Raw genomic sequence first — 22,843 nt, forward strand, 5'->3', positions numbered from 1 at the left:
TGGTGGTAGCGGGGAGAAAGAGATAGGAGGAGGACCTGGAGCATAAGGAAGAGCAGAAAGCTCCTTCGGACCTGAGGCCAATGGAGGCTAATTAACTTGAGAGACATGACCTTTCTCTCATCCTCCCCTAAGAGAAAACATACACATGTGTGTGTGTGTTGTGAATCAATATGAGAGTCATCCCAGCCAGATGAAACCCGTCCCCAGAAATCAAGTCTCGTCATTGCAAGAGCCGGTGAGCGAGTCGTATAGGAAGAGCTGCGGGGGTCTGGAAGAGCATGGTGGGGGATGTTCTCATACACAGTACAGTGGGGGACTGTTTCCACCGAGAAGTAGCAGTACATACATTTTGTCAGGGAACCAATAGAACCACTTTTTAAAATGATGCTAAAATTTTTAATAATCAAATAATCAACTTTTCTAAAGTTCAAGCTGGGGAGTGTGAAGATGCAACCTATAGGAGGGCAGTGCTTCTCAATTATTTTCTGTCATCACCCCCGTGGAGGACAGCATGTTTTCCCGCGACCCCTCTGGATTTAATTACTATTGAAAACTTGATTATTATTTTTTGTATCTGTACAACACACTTTCTGACTTACATTATTTATGTAAAATATAAAAATATAATAATGTAATATACAAGTTTATATTATATACTGTATAAATAATATGTAAATATAACATATATATTTGATATTGCTACTATGGTACATTTTTAGTCTACTTAAAGGGGAACATTATCACAATTTTAGAATGGTTAAAACCATTAAAAATCAGTTCCCAGTGGCTTATTATATTTTTTGAAGTTTTTTTCAAAATTTTACCCATCACGCAATATCCCTAAAAAAAGCTTCAAAGTGCCTGATTTTAACCATCGTTATATACACCCGTCCATTTTCCTGTGACGTCACATAGTGAAGCCAACACAAACAAACATGGCGGAAAGAACAGCAAGCTAGAGCGACATTAGCTCGGATTCAGACTCGGATTTCAGCGGCTTAAGCGATTCAACAGATTACGAATGTATTGAAAAGGATGGTTGTAGTGTGGAGGCAGGTAGCGAAAACGAAATTGAAGAAGAAACTGAAGCTATTGAGCCATATCGGTTTGAACCGTATGCAAGCGAAACCGACGAAAACGACACGACAGCCAGGGACACGGGAGAAAGCGAGGACGAATTCGGCGATCGCCTTCTAACCAACGATTGGTATGTGTTTGTTTGGCATTAAAGGAAACTAACAAATATGAACTAGGTTTACAGCATATGAAATACATTTGGCAACAACATGCACTTTGAGAGTACAGACAGCCCAATTTTCATCAATTAATATATTCTGGAGACCAGTGACGTGCGGTCACTAGAGGCAGGTGAGGCGGGGCCTCACCTGCCATCATGGAAAGAAAAAAATGTAAAAAGAAAAAAATTGTATTAAATTGTTATATGTATCCAGTGATTATACAATAAAGTTATTTTCCATTTAACTTCACCAGTTTTAGATTATTTGTATTAAAAATCGCTGAATTTTCACATTTGCCGTTCAAATACTGAGAAGAGACGGTGCGGTGAACAGCAACCAGTCGAGGCGCGTCACTCAGTGCCTCAACATGGACGGACTCGGCTAACTGCTGGTCTGCTGTACAGTGAGACTGTATTGCTATATGAATTATATTATACATTTCCATAGTTTGAGCGATCATAAAACTGCTGCGAAGACGCACTGGCTGAGGCACGCGTAACCACGCCTCCTGGTGCTTAAGACACGTTCGCCGCAGACTGCACTCACCGACGGGAACGCCACACCAACCAAAGCCCACACCCAAACCCTCCACGTGCAAGACCGAATCCACCCAAAAAAAGTCACTTAACAAGAAGCCAAAAAGTGCAAAAACAACATTGCTCGCGCCGGAGGAGCCGTGAACGACTGCAAGGACACTACATTAGGTACACCTGCAGACTGCAGCACGGATTTCATATTTCATTCATTCACAACTCCTCCACACCGAACACCACTGTACCCGCACTTATAAGTAAAGGTAAGACCATAATAATTAATTATTAAATGTGCTTTTTTGTGTGCTACAGTTTGTATGTGTAAAGTTAAAGTTAAGTTAAAGCAGGGGCGTCACTAGCTTTTAAGGACAGGGGGGGCCTTGCCCCCAGGAGATGCACAGGATGCGAGCGAATGTTACGCACGAGCACAAAACTTCACAAACGGCTAACAAAGACTTAGAAATTATTCATTGTTATTATTATTATTTAAAAAAAATGCACGGGACGAAATGAAATGCTCCCCGGGACGATGGCTTTTAACCATATATTTTCTTTTTCTTTTTATGTATTTATTCATTTTACATTTTATATTAAATGTCTTGGTTTTTCCTCCCTCTGAAAATCCTATTAAATGTTTAACAAGCCATCCTATAATAATAAAACAGCTATTAATGTAACAATACAATAAAACACATATATTTAATGATGTTTTTTTCATTATTTTAACAATAGGCTTATGTATATTACTTTATATAGATTCTACAAGAAACACAAAAAATAAAAAATAAATGATTTACAATTGCACACACAAGGTTTTGTGCAGCTTCACTCATTGTAAAGGAAGATAATGTGCTTCGTACACATGCAGGACCGCAAGCAAGGTCGCAGAAAAAATGCGGGCTGGAATTTGAGTGATGTGGGCATTTTCTATATGAACAAGTGGAATGGATTGGATACCGATGCACGAAAGGGGCTCTCTACCTTACGCTACGAAGTGGGGGGAAACTGAGTGAATAATAACAGGTTATATGATTATTTATTTAAACTCATATTTGGGCCACTTTATAATGAATATGTCGGCATTTATTTGTAAAAAAAAACAAAAAAACACCAAATTATTTAGGGGGGCTTAAGAATATTTTAGGGGGGCTTGAGCCTACCTAAAATAGGCCTAACAACGCCAATGAGTTAAAGTACCAATGATTGTCACACACACTAGGTGTGGTGAAATATGTCCTCTGCATTTGACCCATCCCCTTGATCACCCCCTGGGATGTGAGGGGAGCAGTGGGCAGCAGCGGCGCCGCGCCCGGTAATAATTGTTGGTGATTTAACCCCCAATTCCAACCCTTGATGCTGAGTGCCAAGCAGGGAAGAATGCTGGTATGAGCTTTTAAACATAACCCGTTAACTGCTGCCAATCAAATGGTGAATAAGATACTCTTTAGGGTTCATATGTTTGTAAATCTGACTGTGATGAAGTCAGAGCCTCACCAGTCATGAACCTCACCGCACGTCACTGCTGGAGACATACCCTCATCCGCGCTCTTTTCCTGAAAGCTGATCTGTCCAGTTTTGGAGTTGATGTCAGCAGGCCAGGGAAGCTAGGGTCGATAGGGGGTTTAGCTCGCTCGTCTGCGGGAACAAACTGCCGCCATTGCTTGCCGTGCTAGTGAGGTCTTTTGTCCCTGAATTGCTCACACACTCCGGCAGATTCAATGGGGGTCTGGCGGCAGATTTCTTTGACTTTATCATTGGAAATGCATCTGCTTTGAGTGTCGCAGGATATCCACACATTCTTGCCATCTCTGTCGTAGCGTAGCTTTCGTCGGTAAAGTGTGCGGAACAAACGTCCAATTTCTTGCCACTTTCGCATCTTTGGGCCACTGGTGCAACTTGAATCCGTCCCTGTTCGTGTTGTTACACCCTCCGACAACACACCAACGAGGCATGATGTCTCCAAGGTACGGAAAACAGTCGAAAAAACGGAAAATAACAGAGCTGATTTGACTCTGTGTTTGAGAAAATGGCGGATTGCTTCCCGATGTGACGCCACGTTGTGACGTCATCGCTCTGAGAGCGAATATTAGAAAGGTGTTTAATTCGCCAAAATTCACCCATTTAGAGTTCGGAAATCGGTTAAAAAAATATATGGTCTTTTTTCTGCAACATCAAGGTATATATTGACGCTTACATAGGTCTGGTGATAATGTTCCCCTTTAATACCTGCATTATCCTTTCCATCCTTACCCTTTCCCTCCTTTGAAACTGAGCTACTATGTGGAACAATTTCCCTTGTGAGTCAATAAAGTTAGTCTAAGTCTAATCAGTTTGTCATCAAAGTAGATGAATAAAATAGGCTAAGATAACATCTGCAACAACTTAAACTAATTTCCATGTTATGTTTTAAAAGATTCCGACTCAAAAAAAGTGCAAATTATTCACTGAGTTGTGCATTTTTATAAACATGACACAGTAAAAGTCATACCAAAGACTTCGAGTCATACCAAAGACGATACAAATGGGACCCATTACATCCCTGCTTGGCACTCAGCATCAAGGGTTGGAATTGGGGGTTAAATCACCAAAATGATTTCTGAGTGCGGCCACCGCTGCTGCTCACTGCTCCCCTCACCTCCCAGGGGATGGAACAAGGGGATTGGTCAAATGCAGAGAGTAATTTTTTTTTTTTTTTTTTGTGATGTGTAATGTCTATTGTTCAAACGTACGACAGTGAAAATTAATTTCCCCAAGGGGACCAATTAATTTAAATCTAAATGATATTTCACCACACCTAGTGTGTGTGTGAATATCAGTGGTACTTTAACTTTAAAATGTAAATGTTTTAAAACAGTACATATGGGTCATTTGTCGGCTTAATCATTTTCAGAAAGAGCAACTGTTTGCTTTAGTTTGTTTCGACAACATTTGCAACAATATTGCTTATGTTGTAGATTATGAGAAAGTATGAACGTGCATATTAGCATTTACCTTCCTTGACCATATTGTGGATTAAGAAAACACTTTAAAAAAAGCCTTGAACCCTGAAACATTTCAAACTGTCAACTACTATACATCTGTTTTTATTTTCATGAAACACAATTAATCTTAACTAATTCTTTGAAACTATTTTTCACAGCGTTTTTCTGTTTGATATGAACACATTCAATTTGATGTAGTTTGCCAAATACACAGGCAATCTCTTACAACAACAGAAAAAGATGATTCCGCACCTATTTAGTGGCTGCAGTGAGCCCTTTTTGCACTGCACTTCCTTTCAAATTCGGGCTTCAAATTTATTTAATCCTACCCCTTTTCATACCATAGCAATCAAGATTGTCATCATAATTCTTGTTCTGTGTACTTTGTGAACACTTGTAGTTTGAACAGTCTCTTAAAGTGAATCATATTGGTGCTTTGTTTGATTTCTTTGGTTAATCCATTCCATAATTTAATTACACATACTGATATACTAAAGGTTTTAAGTGTTGTACGAGCATACAAATGTTTTAAATGAGATTTTCCTTTGAGGTTATATTTCTCCTCTTTTGTTGAGAAGAATTGTTGTACATTCTTAGGTAGCGGGTTATAGTTTGCTTCATACATCATTTTAGTTGTTTGCAAATGCACCAAATCGTTGAATTTCAATAATTGTGATTTAATAAATAAAGGGTTTGTATGTTCTCTATATCCAACATTATGTATTATTCTGATTGATCTTTTTTTGTAACACCATTAGTGAATGAAGCGCACATTTGTAGTTGTTTCCTCATATTTCTACACAATAACTCAGATATGGTAACACTAGTGAGCAGTAAAGAATATGAAGTGATTTTTGGTCTAGAACAGGGGTCGGCAACCCGCGGCTCCGGAGCCGCATGCTTTGATCACTCTGATGCGGCTCAGCTGCATACTTGCCGACCCTCACGATTTTTCCGGGAGACTTCCGAATTTCAGTGCCTCTCCCGAAAATCTCCTGGGGCAACAATATTGAGGGCGTGCCGTGATGGCAGTGCCTTTAGAGTCCGATTTTACACTGTCTGCGTGCCGGCCCAGTCACATGTTGTATGCGGGTTCTGCCCTACACACTTAAGTTACTGCAAGGCATACTTAGTCAACAGCCATACAGTTCACACTGAGTGTGGCCGTATAAAACAACTTTAACACTGTTACTAATATGCGCCACACCAAACAAGAATGACAAACACATTTCGGGAGAACATCCGCAACGTAACACAACATAAACACAACAGAACAAATACCCAGAATCCCATGCATCCCTAACTCTTCCGGGCTACATTATACACCCCCGCTACCACCAAACCCTACCCCCAAACCCCGCCCACCTCAACCGACGCACGGAGGGGGGGCGGGGGGTCCACCCCGGGTCCCGACTCTGGACAGCCGCACTTCATCCATGGCCACCGGACCTCCACAAGAGAGAGGGGGGCAGAGGAGAAAAGAAAAGAAACGGCAGATCAACTAGTCTAAAAACAACAACAACATACAACTTGACAAAACACCCCCCCCCCCCCCCCCCCCCCCCCCGTATTTATGGGGGGGGGGGGGGGGGGGGGGGGTAAGCATATCGTAAAGCATTTTTGCCCTAAATTAAGCATTTTCATGCATAAACATTTCTAAATTAACTCAAAAGATCAATACTACTGTAGTATTGGCCAGGCGATCGCAAAAAGCCGCTGCCTGACCAGGGCTCAGAAAATCTGCAAAGACTCCTCCCACCCCCACCAAGGACTGTTTTCACTGCTGGACTCTAGAAAGAGGTTCCGCAGCCTCCGAAGCAGAACCTCCAGGTTCTGTAACAGCTTCTTCCCTCAGGCCGTAAGACTCTTGAATGCATCATAATTAAATTAAATTATCCCCTCAACTCCCCCCAAAATGGATTAACTCGCTGGAATAAAAAAGACAATATAACATACATCCATAAACGTGGACGCCTGTGAAAAAGTGCAATATATTTATCTGTACAGTAATCTATTTATTTATTTATATATATTTATATATATTTATTTATTTTATATATATATTTATATATTATTTATATATATTTATTATTTATATATGCACCTTATTGCTTTTTTATCGTGCACTACCATGAGCTTATGTAAGGAAATTTCGTTCTTATCTGTGCTGTAAAGTTCAAATTTGAATGACAATAAAAAGGAAGTCTAAGTCTAAGTGTAAGTCTAAGTCTGGATGACACCAAACCAATCAGAGCACGCTGTTCAGTAAAGTGGCCACTGATAGGCTCAGCCTCAGGAGCATTACTATACTGGATTAAAGAGTGTGAAGGTGAATAGATAGTGTCAGTGCATGTTTAGAGGGATCTCATAATGTTGAAAAATGTATTTAGAAAGGTCGTGAACAGGTATTTATGTTCTAGCTATGATAATATTCAGTTTATAATTAATGATTCCTGCTTCGCGGAAATTGATTTATGAATCAAATAACGGCGATTACCGAGGGATTACTGTAACATGTAAACATCAAGGCTAAGAAGACACTACATACACAATAATTGTACTTTTATTTGAGTTTGTATGGACTCACCCTCACCTAGCGCTGTTCGGATCATCGTGTGGAACAAGCCTGCATGCACAAGGTCAGTCTTGAAGATTCTCACTCGTTCTAGTAAAAAAAAAAGAAAAAAAAGCACAAGGAGAAAGTTTAGTCAGACCTCCTAAGGTGGATCTTGTGATGTGTTCAATTAAAAATTAAATGCCAATCAATCCCAATTTAGGTGTTCGAGCCATGTTTTGTCTGCAGAGGGAAAACTTCTCATTTAACCTTTTAATACATCAATTTTATCCTAGAATAACAAACTTTTTTTTTTTCTGTAAGAGAAACATATTTCAGTAATCCTCCACACTGCAAACTTTTAAAAAGAACCCACAGGATTAAAGTATTGATTGTGGCGTCTTTGTAAGGTTTCGGCTTGCAAAACATTGTGCCAGACTCCTGAAGATTTATCTTTTGTATATATTTTTTTTATTTTTAGAAAACGGAGATGTTATTTTGCTGCATCACTGTGACATTTTTAAGAAGGGAGGGCTCTGTATGACAGGTGCCTTAACGTAACTATTTTCGCTGTTGAAATTAAGCTGTATGGCATTGAATAGGCGCCAACAAGGTCGGCTAAGGCGCTAATTAGCTCCCCGGTTGTCGCAACTGTTCCTCATGGGTGCCTCCCTCCAAACAAGGCATTTCAGACGGAAAGAGCAATAACAAATCCAACGCATCCATCATTAAGAAAATCCTAATTTGCGTTAATTAAGACTTAACAACGCCGGAGGCTCAAGCATCTCCGTGTGTAAACGATCCTACGACTCCATTTCCTTTTTGTGTTATTTTGAAATTCGGAAGGGACGCGCCTGAGTGACAGCGGGAAATATGATGTCGTCTATAGAAAGCAGGGGTTCAGCTTGAGGTCACGCTCATGATGCAATATGGATGAAGGTATGAAATAATAAAGACCTGCACGTGACTATATAAATAAACAGCCCCGTCTACATCTCCAAGGATTCAAAACAGGGATTGATTGATTGAGACTTTTTTTAGTAGGTTGCACAGTGAAGTACATATTCCGTACAATTGACCACTAAATGGTAACACCCGAAAAAGGGACCTAAACACATGGATAACTCTAGCAGATTCTTGCATATTCCTGGTTTGGCTTTCCTTTGCCCCACATATTTGCGTATTTATTTTCTCTGCTTCAACTTGTGAATATTTAGATTTTATTATGGTAAGTGAAGATGAACATGCTTTGATGACTTATCTGCAGTGCAAAAAGAGTTGGGACAATACAGCAATTTACTCAACACTTGCTTTGACAAGACGGTTGGTAAGTACAATTCTGTATTCTTATAATTGGTTTTTGATAAGTACGATTGCATTCAAAATGTGTTTAATTGCTGCGAGAGGCATTTATAGAGCTTTGTACAGGCTTTTTCATCATCAGCAATAGCGGGTACCTACTGTACACTCATAAATGCAGAACTCTTATCTGTTTAAGAATGTGAAGCATGAACCAACAGATGACATCTGCCAGCCGCTTCAGAGAATGTTCTCTTCAATTATTCAAAACTTCACATTTCAAGAATTTCACCTGCTCAAATGGCAGTGAACACATACCGTATTTTTCGGAGTATAAGTCGCTCCGACCGAAAATGCATAATAAAGAAGGAAAAAAACATATATAAGTCGCACTGGAGTATAAGTCGCATTTTTTGGGGACATTTTTTTGATAAAACCCAATACCAAGAATAGACATTTGAAAGGCAATTTAAAATAACTAAAGAATAGTGAACAACAGGCTGAATAAGTGTACATTATATGACACATAAATAACCAACTGAGAACGTGCCTGGTATGTTAACGTAACATGTTATGGTAAAAGTCATTCAAATAACTATAACATATAGAACATGTTATACGTTTACCAAACAATCTGTCACTCCTAATCAGAGGTGGGTAGTAACGCGCTACATTTACTCCGTTACATCTACTTGAGTAACTTTTGGGATAAATTGTACTTCTAAGAGTAGTTTTAATGCAACATACTTTTACTTTTACTTAAGTATATTTATAGAGAAGGAACGCTACTTTTACTCCGCTACTTTTATCTACATTCAGCTCGCTACTCGCTACTAATTTTTATCGATCTGTTAATGCACGCTTTGTTTGTTTTGGTCTGTCAGACAGACCTTCAAAGTGCCTGCCTTACTGGTGACGTTTCACTTCGTTCCACCAATCAGATGCAGTCACTGGTGACGTTGGACCAATCAAACCGAGCCAGGTGGTCACATGACCTTACTTAAACAAGTTGAAAAACTTATTGGGGTGTTACCATTTAGTGGTCAATTGTACGGAATGTGTACTGTACTGTGCAATCTAATAATAAAAGTTCCAATCAATCAATCAAAAGTGTGAAGAAAAAAAGATACTTTTTTATTTTAACCGTACATCCCGTCAAAAGCCTAAAGACTGACCGCACATGAGGACGTTCCTGTCTTCACAATAAAAGTGCCGCTCCATCGCGCCTGCGGTTTCAAAACAAGAGTCTCCGAAAGCCAGCGCAAACAAGCTAGCAAGCTACGGAGTTTGACGCCAATATATTTCTTGTAAAGTATATAAAAACAAATATGGAAGCTGGACAAACAAGATGCCAAAAACCCACCACTTTCATGTGGTATTAGACAGAAAGGAGGAACTTTTCTTCTCCTCCATTTGAAAACGTGGACGTTATCATCACAACTGTCTGATTACAATCAACGCAAGTCATCAGAATCAGGTAATACACCAACTTATATTCTTGTCTTCATGAAAGAAAGGAATGTATATGTTAAACATGCATGTATATTCATTAAAACCCCTTTAACATGTAAACAAAAACAGCTAAATAAATACATATAAATTATATACTGTATATATCAATGTATATGTATGTATGTATGTATGTATGTATATATATATATATATATATATATATATATATATGAGTGTGTATGTTACTCATCAGTTACTCAGTACTTGAGTATTTTTTTCACAACATACTTTTTACTTTTACTCAAGTAAATATTTGGGTGACTACTCCTTACTTTTACTTGAGTAATAAATCTCTAAAGTAACAGTACTCTTACTTGAGTACAATTTCTGGCTACTCTACCCACCTCTGCTCCTAATCGCTAAATCCGATGAAATCTTATACGTCTAGTCTCTTACGTGAATGAGCTAAATAATATTATTTGATATTTTACGGTAATGTGTTAATCATTTCACACATAAGTCGCTCATGAGTATAAGTCGCACGGCCAAACTATGAAAAAAACTGAGACTTATAGTCCGAAAAATACAGTAACTAAGAACATTATCATCCATTTGTCCTGATGGATCACGCTAAATCGGACACACTGACACGATCAATGGGGCTCAGAGCGAGCACTGATGGCCTTAATGGAAATGGATGCTGACATCAAAGGTACGAATTAAAGCTCCTGGTGTGCGGGAGCGAGCTAAGATTCACCCTGGAGGCACAGCCAATTCCAAAGTAAAAAGGTAAAGAAGGAGAACGGTTGCCATGGTGGATGTACCTTATATCACCATAGATACATGGCCGTTTCTTTTGCAATCAAGCAGAATGAAATAAGGCACAAAGTGTTGATATGTTCTCACTGAATGTTCCAATTAATTTTCGTTTTCCATTATCTGCATTCTCCTCCAGTAGCCGGGTCTACAAAAACCAAAACCCGCCGGGGTCTGATTTGCACCCAGTTAAAAACCAATGACGTTGACAACTGTGGCTTGCAGGCAAATTCATATTGTGGATTTTAGGGTAACTCCACAAAATGACAGTAAGCCGCATCTGAAATACTAAAAGTTGTCCGCGTTTATTTATCTCTGCATGCGCTTTAAAATGTTTTGCTACTAAAAGTCATGTTTGTTACAGTTGTTGTACTGTAATGAACTCAAAATTGCTATCAATGCTGACTTAGCAGTTTGCTCCTTACCAATATTGTTACAACATTGGGTTTCGTATTAGTATGATTTGTATAGAATAGGATATTTACATGGCAGAGTAGGTTATAAATAGCATGAGTTAATATGAGACTGACAAACAGTTTCTACCCACAGGCCATCAGGCTTGTGAATGCTAAATTATATGCTACTTTTATATTTCTGAACAAAAGACAGATGACCACCCCCGAACTGTGAACCATCACTGTAGACACTTTTCACCTTTGATCACTAAAGACACTTTAACTGCTGCTGTGACCAAATGTCACCTCCATATTTATACTGTTGACTGTCAATCAGAATGTGCAATAATGTAATGTTACTTACTGTGCCTTGTATATGCATTTTTATTTTTATTTTTTATTTTTAGCTAAGTACCGTGTGACTTGTTGAAGGGTGGATTAGCAAAGTAAGATTTCCATTGTAAGGCAAACTGTATGTTTAACTGTGCATATGACAATAAACAATCTTGAATCTTGAATACAATAGAATGAATAGAAACAAAGAATAGATCATGTGATGCTGTAGCCCAAAGAGAATGTAAAAAAACAATGACACCAAACCAAATAAAAGCCCAGTTTAGTACGGTTGGGACAAGTCTGCAAATTAAGTGTTGTTCGAGCAGAGATGGGGTGTGGGGTGGTGTTGGTGGTGGGTGTGAGATTGGTGTACATCGCTACAGTGCACCATCTGAGATCAGTAGTCTAACTGCTTCTGGAAAGAACCACTTCCACAGCTGCTTTTGACATACAAGACCAAACAGCAGCTGTACAATTTACAGTTTAGGTAATAGACACCCCACATTAACGGAATATTATATAGCTTTCTGAGATCCAGCCTATTCATTTTTGAACTGTGTAATTTGCGTTTGTTTTTGTCAGCGTTGAAAGTTAGGCAAAATAAATAGATACATAAGTACTGCATTTATGGTTAACTAATAGAAAACTAGCCTGATACTTAGTGGTTAATATTCACACTTCTCCCCTGAAACACATTTCTTTTGGGAATAATAAACAATTTGGGGCGGTATAGCTCGGTTGGTAGAGTGGCCGTGCCAGCAACTTGAGGGTTGCAGGTTCGATCCCGGCTTCCGCCATCCTAGTCACTGCCGTTGTGTCCTTGGGCAAGACACTTTACCCACCTGCTCCCAGTGCCACCCACACTAGTTTAAATGTAACTTAGATATTGGGTTTCACTATGTAAAGCGCTTTGAGTCACTTGAGAAAAAGCGCTATATAAATGTAATTCACTTCACTTCACTTCACAATTTCAATGTATTTTGTGCAGTGTGTGAAGTAATTAATGTAATAAATACACTAAAGAAGAGGCAGGAGGCTAATCAAATCAGACCTCCCGACTGTGAAGATGACCCCGCCATTTGGAGAAACTTGAGTCCTATTGAGTATTTTTCACAGAACATTGACAGCAAAGTCTTAGAAGACTTGGCAGCCTTCACAAATCAGAGAGAGAGCAATAGATGAGGGGCATTTCTCTGAAAACCATCGCTAAAATAATGAGTCTCTTCCTCTTGGCTTTTCAGAATCAATGGAAATTGAGGCAGCAGCAGGACTGCACATGGTTGAAACTGTTCCCACAGGAAGTCATGTGTACGTTAAACGCAACTTCCCATCAAATAAGCTCATGAATGTGTAACAACTGGAATTATGACAAAACTGTCACGGCGTATGTGCAATCCCGCATGTCTTCTGCTGCAAGCTCTGCCGGCACCTCCGCTAGAAGATATAATAATAATAATAATGGACTAGATTTTATATCGCGCTTTTCTATTATTAGATACTCAAAGCGCTCACAGAGAAGTGGGAACCCATTATTCATTCACACCTGGTGGTGGTAAGCTACATTTGTAGCCACAGCTGCCTTGGAGTAGACTGACGGAAGCGAGGCTGCCAGTTTGCGCCTTCGGCCCCTCCGACCACCACCTATCATTCATTCATCATTCATTCACCAGTGTGAGAGGCACCGGAGGCAAGGGTGAAGTGTCCTGCCCAAAGACACAACGGCAGCGATTTGGATGTCAAGAGGCGGGGAGCGAACCTGCAACCCTCAAATTTCTGGCACGGCCGCACTACCCACTTGCATCGCGGCCACGCGCCTGCAAGGCTGCAGGCAATCACAACTCTGCGCACCTGGGCCTGATGAAGACAGACTGCATAAAGACCAGCGGACCCATACGTGCCAACCTTGAGACCTCCAATTTCAGGGGCTGGGGGGCGTGGTCGGGAGTGAGGCAGGGGGGCGTAGTTGGGGGCGGGGGCGTGGTTGGGGGCGTGGTTAAGAGGGGAAGAGTATATTTACAGCTAGAATTCACCAAGTCAAGTATATATATAAATAAAAGAAATACTTGAATTTCAGTGTTCATTTATTTATACATATACACACACAACACTCATCTACTCATAGTTGAGTTAAGGGTTGAATTGTTCATCCTTTTTCTATTCTCTGTCACTATTTTTCTAACCATGCTGAACACCCTCTCTGAAAAGTGCTTTCATCAAATGCACTAGAGTCTGGAATCTTCCATCTCTCCCTAGCATGGCCCAAAACCCGTCAATCCTTGCTTCCTGAGGAAGATCTTCACTGCCAAGCACTTGGTAATCCACTACTTCTTCCCGGAGGCTATCCAGGTCCAATCGCAGCTGCAGCTTGGAACTGACAAGCGTATTTCTTCATCTTACTCATCGTCGGCGTCGCCATGGCTGTATCTTCCTCGTTCTTCTGCTTCGTCTCCTTGTTGTGTGCGCAGTTGTGCACTGCACTCTAGAAGCCATAGATGTTATTGTCACATATGCATGTACAGTAGATGGCAGTATTGCCCTGTTTAAGAGTGTCACAACATTGCTGTTTACGGCAGACAAACTGCTTTACGGTAGACGAAAACGTGACTGCTGTTGTTGTGTGTTGTTACCGCGCTGGGAGGACGTTAATGAAACTGCCTAACAATAAACCCACATAAGAAACCAAGAACTCGCCCTCGATCATTCTACAGTTATAACGGGGTTGGTCAGGCACGCTGTTTATATTGTGGGAAAGCGGACGTGAAAACAGGTCAGGTCCGCGTGGAGCTGGAGGGGGGTGTGGCCTCCAGCTCAGCCTGAATTTCGGGAGATTTTCGGGAGAGGCGCTGAATTTCGGGAGTCTCCCGGAAAATCCGGGAGGGTTGGCAAGTATGAGCGGACCCGAAGATTCAGTGCCGGAACGTGGTTCACTCCTCATATATTTCCCCTGTTTCCTGTGAGAGTTGTGTGCCTCGACGGCACTCTGGATTCCGGACTGCCTCCCTCGATCCTCGACCCCTGCTTGGACATGGACCTTATTGCTTCTCTCCAGCCCCGGACCGCTTGTTTGCCCACGGACTGCCTTCTCGCCTCGCCCCTTTGGTCTGACGAAGGATTCATCCAACACACACAATGAACTCTGGTAACATTTACATTGTTAATTCTACACATCATCTTGCATCATTCACATTTAGTAGCATACACACTCCACCACTTCATTAACATCAAGTTCAATAAACCTATTGAACTGATCCCTGCCGTTGTGTCGTCTCCTTCCCCCGTTGTACGTAACAAAAATGTGTGTCTCAAAGCTATGACGGTTGCCTGACAAGTCCTGGGTTGACCATCACAAAGTAGTCCCAACAGGCGCAAGACATGAAAACGTTGAGAACTTGTTGAATTAGGTCCTGACATTGAGCAACTCCAACCTAACGTTGAAACAACATGCTTTTTGACGACATTTAATCAATGTTGGGTTTTGACTCTGATTTGACCATTGAATTATGTTCAATTTCCCAACCAATATTCTACGATACAAATTCAACGTTGGAACCAAATGCTTTGTGAGAACGTTTATTCGATGTCAGGTTGTGACGTTGATTTAACCATTGAAATTTGGTCATTTTGGTCATTTTCCCAACCAACAACGTGGATCAACTATTTTGCAATGTTGTTTTGAAGTCAGTTTTAAAGGACACACATGGATAATCAATGTTGTATCAATGTCAAGTGCCTGCTGGGGTATGACAACAAGTTAGACAGACCCTGAAAATGTCAGCACCAGTTGGCCAAAGACCGGTGAAAAGACCCGCAGCCATAAAGAAGTGACAAGATGGGTGTTGTGGACCTCTGTGATCACATGCTGTGCTTCTAAGCCTAACCAAGAAATGGACATCAAGTGATTCATCATTTCTCTGATGTTGCTATCACAAATTCCGGGATGCAGTACAAATCTGACAGCATAGTGTTTAACTGACCAGCAAAGAAACCTGGACAGTTCCTCGACTTCAAACTGTATCTGATAAATGACTTGATGAACTACAGAAAACTGGATCACACTGGTAAGAGAGTAGATGACAGTGAGGGACACGTTTGAGCCAGCATTAAAAAAAATAATTCCGGGCCGGTCACATGTCTGAGATGGTGGACTGCAATCATGCACGGAGGGACGAAACTGCTTCCTGATATGACTTATAATAAAAAATACTTTAATAAAATTGTATGCATTACATTACCTTTTGCACTATATTAATTTATATTATTATTATTTTATGTCATTAACTGAAATAAATAAATAAATGAAGAAAAAAAAATGAAAATGAAATTGTGAGTTGCAGTTTTTTAACCCCAAAGAGGCAAGAAATCACCCCAAAATATGCTCAAAGGGTTCCTACTTTATTCCTCGGATTTCCAAGAGAATATAGTGTATATGACCAATTAGGGCTGGGCGATATGGACGAAAAAGTACATCTCAATATATTTTTACTTAAACTCGATATTCTAAATATATCTCGATATATTTTTCGGTGAAAGTATGCATATAAAGATATTCATTTTTGAGCGATATTCAATATATTTTTACTTAAACTCGATATTCGATATATATCTCGATATACTTTTCGGTGAAAGTATACATATAAAGATATTCATTTTTGAGCGATATTCAATATATTTTTAATTAAACTCGATATTCGATATATATCTCGATATATTTTTCGGTGAAAGTATACATATAAGGATATTCATTTTTGAGCGATATTCAATATATTTTTACTTAAACTCGATATTCGATATATATCTCGATATATTTTTCGGTGAAAGTATACATATAAAGATATTCATTTTTGAGCGATATTCAATATATTTTTAATTAAACTCGATATTCGATATATATCTCGATATATTTTTCGGTGAAAGTATACATATAAGGATATTCATTTTTGAGCGATATTCAATATATTTTTACTTAAACTCGATATTCGATATATATCTCGATATATTTTTCGGTGAAAGTATACATATAAAGATATTCGTTTTTGAGCGATATTCAGTGAATTTGGAGTGAATGACAACTGTACTTTAAACACTTGTATTAACCAGTTAGTCAAGTTGGGTTATAACAGCACAGAAAAGAAACTGTTTAAGTAGTACAGAATTACATAACATAAATAAAATAGAAAAATATTATTTGTACGTCAAATAAATAACATAGCTGTGCAAATATTACAAGGAGCGGGGGAGAACAAGGAGCACAACAAATAAGCGGCGTTTAGTAATTTTAAAGTGAAATAAATATCGATATTACGATATTTTCTTAATTCATATCTTTCTTGAAAATATATCAATATATCTTACAAATCTTTCCATATGATCAATTAACATTACTCTATATTCATCCGTCATTCAATTGACCTTTTCATTACAAATGCCAGGCATGTGGCAAACACACACACACACACACACACACACACAAACTGAGCATTCCATGTGTGATTATTATTCCTCGCTCTGATGTCCTCACCATTACTGCGTCCATTATACTCCCCCCACCACCGAACCCCCAAACCTCTCTACCCTCGTTGTCTTTATCTCCCGCCGTCTTCCTCCAACTTCATTATTTCTTCATTAAAATTCAGGATGACCCGTGTAATAGTCTCTGACAAAGGTGCTTCTCTGGGAAAAAAATAATTGAATACATACAGTACATGCATACAAATACTGCATCAGTGTGCAATTGTGCATGTCAGGCTGCCTGGCCTTGACCACAGACCGTAATATTGTCTGCCACATGTTGCACACCCTCAAATATGTGTGTGTGTGTGTGCACTCATAAACATGTACGACTGTGAGAGTGCTGAATGGGCCAAGCAGAGCGATGATAAAAGCAAAGGTGCAGAAAGCATACAAAAAAAAGCAAACTAGGAAAGCTTCTCTGCACTGCTGCAGCATTGAAATAAATGTCTTTACTCTAAACCAAATCTTGGCAAAATACATTCGAAGGGCCATATTTGCCTGGCCAGGTGTTTCTATATAATTTTTTTGTAGCCCCCAATTGGATTTACAATTTCAGCCTTGAACTATCAAAAGTATTCCAATGGTTTCTGAAGCGAGAAAGCCTGTGCTTTCTGTGACCTTGGGGACCAACTCAAATATTAACACTGAATTAGTAATATCACTCTTGATTTTAATTATATTAACTATTTTTTTAACCAACTTACAGTTTACAAACCTTGTCAAATGATATGTAACGATGTGTTTTTTATTTATTTAACACATAAACCTTAGGCTTAGCCATACTTGCCAACCTTGAGAACTCCGATTTCGGGAGGGGGCGTGGTCTGGAGGAGGGGCAGGGGCGTGGTTGGGGGCGTGGTTAAGAGGGGAGGAGTATATTTACAGCTAGAATTCACCAAGTCAAGTATTTCATATATATATATATATATATATAAGAAATATTTGACTTTCAGTGAATTCTAGCTATATATATATATATATATATATATATATATATATATACCTGTGTGTATATATATATATATATATATGTATATATATATATATATATATATATATATATATATATATATATAAATAAGAGAAATACTTGCATTTCAGTGTTCATTTATTTACACATATACACACACATAACACTCATCTACTCATTGTTGAGTTAAGGGTTGAATTGTCCATCCTTGTTCTATTCTCTGTCACTATTTTTCTAACCATGCTGAACACCCTCTCTGATGATGCATTCTGCTTCGTCTCCTTGTTGTGTGCGCAGTTGTGCACTGCACTCTCTAAAAGCCGTAGATGTTATTGCCACATATGCATGTACAGTAGATGGCTGTATTGTCCTGTTTAAGAGTGTCACAACATTGCTGTTTACGGCAGACAAACTGCTTTACGGTAGACGAAAACGTGACTGCTGTTGTTGTGTGTTGTTACCGCACTGGGAGGGCGTTAATGAAACTGCCTAACAATAAACCCACATAAGAAACCAATAACTCGCCCTCGATCATTCTACAGTTATAACATGATTGGGCAGGCACGCTGTTTATATTGTGGGAAAGCGGACGTGAAAACAGGCTGTCGACACGTCACTCAGGTCCGCCTGAATTTCGGGAGATTTTTGGGAGAAAATTTGTCGGGAGAGGCGCTGAATTTCGGGAGGGTTGGCAAGTATGGGCTTAGCGCAGGCTGATTAGAAAAAATAAGCACTAACCGAATATACTGCATAAGAAGGGACACTTAAATAACAGATGCAAAATACATTTATAACAATACACCGTATTTTTCGGACCATAGGGCACACCAGATAAAAGGCGCACTGCCGATGAGCAAGTCTATTAAGGTATTTTTTCATACAAAAGGCACACCGGATTATCGGGCGCATTAAAGGAGTCATATTAGGATTTTTTTCTACATTTAAAACACTTCCTTGTGGTCTACATAACATGTAATGGTGGTTCTTTAGCCAAAATATTGCATAGATTATGTTTTACAGATCATCTTCAAGTAATTATCTGAGCGTCTCTTCAAGATGCGCCGTTTTGTGGGCGGTCTTATTTACGTGGCTCAACTTCGGCAGCGTCTTCTCCCCGTCATCTTTATTGTAGCGGTGTAGCGTGCAAGGACGGGAGGTGAAGAAGTGTCAAAAGATGGAGCTAACTGTTTTAATGACATTCAGACTTTACCTAAACCAATAACGGAGCAGCATCTTCTTATCCGTGGCTCACTAGTGCAACATCAACGGAAATGTGTCCCGTGAAAAACCGTTCGGCCGGAACTCTCTAATAACTGAAGTTCCTTGGGTGAATAATCTGTACTCACTACACCAGTATGTTATAGCGCTTTCATGGCGAGTTTACTGACTGACATAAGTAAGAACTTTACGCTACTTTATATTAGAAATGGCAACAGCGGAAGATGAATGTCACATAAGAAGAAGATAGAGAAAAAGAAGAAGCTTACTGACTATGGTGTCGGCATAAACTACAATTGCGGACCAGCGCACATTTTCAGGATTTATGCAGATCCCAAATACAAATCAGCAGGTACCAGAATATAAGAAAAGTTGGTTTTGCATAATATTACGAAACAAAACGCCAGATAATAGGTAGGGATGTCCGATAATATCGGCCTGCCGATATTATCGGCCGATAAATGCGTTAAAATGTAATATCGGAAATTATTAGTATCGTTTTTTTTATTATCGGTATCGTTTTTTGTTTTTTTTATTAAATCAACATAAAAAAACACAAGATACACTTACAATTAGTGCACCAACCCAAAAAACCTCCCTCCCCCATTTACACTCATTCACACTCATTCACACAAAAGGGTTGTTTCTTTCTGTTATTAATATTCTGGTTCCTACATTATATATCAATATATAGCAATTCAGTCTGCAAGGGATACAGTCCGTAAGCACACATGATTGTGCGTGCTGCTGGTCCACTAATAGTACTAACCTTTAACAGTTAATTTTACTAATTTTCCTTAAATACTAGTTTCTATGTAACTGTTTTTATATTGTTTAACTTTCTTTTTTATTCAAGAAAATGTTTTTAATTTATTTATCTTATTTTATTAATTTATTCAAAAAGTACCTTATCTTCACCATACCTGGTTGTCCAAATTAGGCATAATAATGTGTTAATTCCACGACTGCATATATCGGTTGATATCGGTATCGGTTGATATCGGTATCGGTAATTAAAGAGTTGGACAATATCGGAATATCGGATATCGGCAAAAAGCCATTATCGGACATCCCTAATAATAGGTGCCATTTTGCGGTCCTTATACACACACCATAATAATACTTGTTTACTTAATGCGCCGACAATCCATCAAGCGGTGCAGCTTCAAAGCTTATCAAAGTCGTACTAAAAACATTTTGACAGATTTTTGAGCGCCGTGTGTAATGTTCCATATTTTCAATGGAACATTTAAAGTTTTGGTGTTGTTTACTGCCATCATATTGCAGTCTACATGTATCTCTTATGTTTGACTGCCATCTATTGGTCACACTTACCATTACAACATGTAACAAATAAAATTGCTTCAAGGTCAGTAAGCACAACCAGAATGATGCCGTACATTAGGCGCACCGGGTTATAAGTCGCACTGTCGATTTTTGAGAAAATGAAAGGATTTTAATTGCGCCTTATAGTACGAAAAATACGGTAGTGCTGAAATTAACTTAATTGTTAATGAATATGTTTCTTAACTAAACCGTCAATAAAATTTAAGTGCAAGTGAAAATACACCTTCCCCGCTTTAGTCATAATTTTTGCACCTAAGAAACTTCTCTATGACTTTAGCTCCAGACTTCTTCTGTTTGTTTGATATTGTGGTGTAAACGTGTGTTACAATTGAGTACGATTGACAATTGAGCCCATACGGACCACAGCTGAGAAACAGATATCTTTTGGCAGCCCTCTAGGTTGCGCTCCCGGGACTATGGTTAGGAAACTCATATAGTACATACTGTAAATACTGTAATTATAATGACTGTCACAGCAGCGCCACAAAGACAAGGTCTGTTTAAAAAACAGACAGCAAGCGCTATTGTATGGGATAGAGGCAAGGAAGCGAGATTTTTACTAAACTTCTGCTGAAAAGTGAAATTATATCAGACATTTTCATCATGCCCCACATGATAGGATGACTTAAAATTTCGTCTTTTGTTTTGGTATTTCCTGTTCCTGCTGGGCTCCGTAGGTGGTGCCTTAAAGCACAGTCGCTGCTTGGTGCGCAGCTGGGACTTACTGGCAATTAGGGTTATTTAATGCAGCGTGGAACCTTAGCTAGTTGCCAGATCATTGTCTCTTTGCTGCAGATGTTGCTGCTCACTTGTTGGTGCTTCTCCTGAAACAATGGGAGTTGCGGATTATTATTTGAACACTGCTTGCTGGTTTTCCATTTACACTTCAGTTGCTCCATGGGCTTTTGCTGCCAATTCCTACTGTTTTTATTCCAGTGCATTCCAGTGTGTGTTATTTGAGCACATATGTGGTGTTTGCTACTTTGCATTGTTGCGTTCTGTGCTACTACTCCTGAGCACATCCTTTTGTCATTAAATACTTTATTCTTAACATCTACAGCTACGTCATTGTATCCTTTGTAACCACCAAACTTTGGTGTTTTTTTAACCTTTGCTTTCATGTTTCACTGTTTCTGTCAACATTTTGCTTTGTTTGTGCTAATCTTGTTGAGGTCATCCGTCATGACTGTTTTGGACTTTCGTGTTTTCCTATGTTTGGTACAGTGACGTGCAGTCAGGGGAGGCAGGTGAGGCGGGGCCTCACGTGCCATCATGGAAAGAAAAAAAATGTAAAAAGAAAAAAAAAAAATTAAATTGTTAAATGTATCCAGTGATTATACTATAAAGTTATTTTCCATTTAACTTCACCAGTTTTAGATTATTTTTTATTCAAAATCGCTGAATTTTCACATTTGCCGTTCAAATACTGAGAAGAGACTTGCGGTGAGTCAGCAGTCAGTTGAGCCTCACCATGGATTGCGCAATGACTCGGCTAACTGCTGGCCTGCTGTGCAGTGAGACCGTATTGCTATATGAATTATATTATACATTTCCATAGTTTAGTTAGCTGAGGTATATAATGTACAGTGCATTTTGTCAACAACTGTATGTGTGTAACGTATTTCTTGTGCTGAGCAATCATAAAACTGCTGCGAAGACCCAGTGTGAAGCTGGCAGTAATCCCGCCTCCTGGTGGTAGAGGGCGCTAGTGATCCCAGGGAGCATTTCTGCGACTACTCGGCTGCAGAAGAAGTGACAACAAGCAGCAACAGTTAGCAGCGATCGTTTATTTTTTCCTCTTGCCTGGACTATTAACATGGAGGATTACATATCTAAAATAAAACAGTTTTCTAAACTGGACTTTCAATCGAAGCAGGAGGTAATAATTAAAGGAATATCTCCATCAAGACAGAGAGACTTTTAAAACTGAAGAAAGATAAGGAAGACTTCTATAAACAAGTTATCGATGCTTTTGTTCAAAAGTAGCTGTGCATGGACTTCATTTCTAAGTAAAGGTAAGACCATAATAACGTTTTTTTTTTTATTAAATGTGTTTTTTTCTGTGCTACAATTTGTATGTGTAAAGTTAAAGTTAAGTTAAAGTACCAATGATTGTCACACACACGAGGTGTGGTGAAATTTGTCCTCTGCATTTGACCCATCCCCTTGATCACCCCCTGGGAGGTGAGGGGA

At 39.2% G+C, this 22,843-nt stretch overlaps 1 protein-coding gene across 2 annotated transcripts in view; it reads right to left on the reverse strand.

Moving 5' to 3' along the window:
• htr2cl1 (5-hydroxytryptamine (serotonin) receptor 2C, G protein-coupled-like 1) overlaps window positions 1-22,843 on the reverse strand; it is a 215,309-nt gene that overhangs the window by 90,441 nt on the left and 102,025 nt on the right. For both annotated transcript variants that reach the window (XM_061960921.1, XM_061960919.1), the window contains exon 2: window positions 7,346-7,417. The gene's annotated coding sequence lies outside the window, so the exon portion shown is untranslated. The remainder of the gene's footprint in view (window positions 1-7,345; window positions 7,418-22,843) is intronic.

The sequence above is a fragment of the Nerophis lumbriciformis genome, linkage group LG05 (assembly GCF_033978685.3).
Source record: "Nerophis lumbriciformis linkage group LG05, RoL_Nlum_v2.1, whole genome shotgun sequence".
In the NCBI taxonomy this organism is placed as follows: Eukaryota; Metazoa; Chordata; class Actinopteri; order Syngnathiformes; family Syngnathidae; genus Nerophis; species Nerophis lumbriciformis.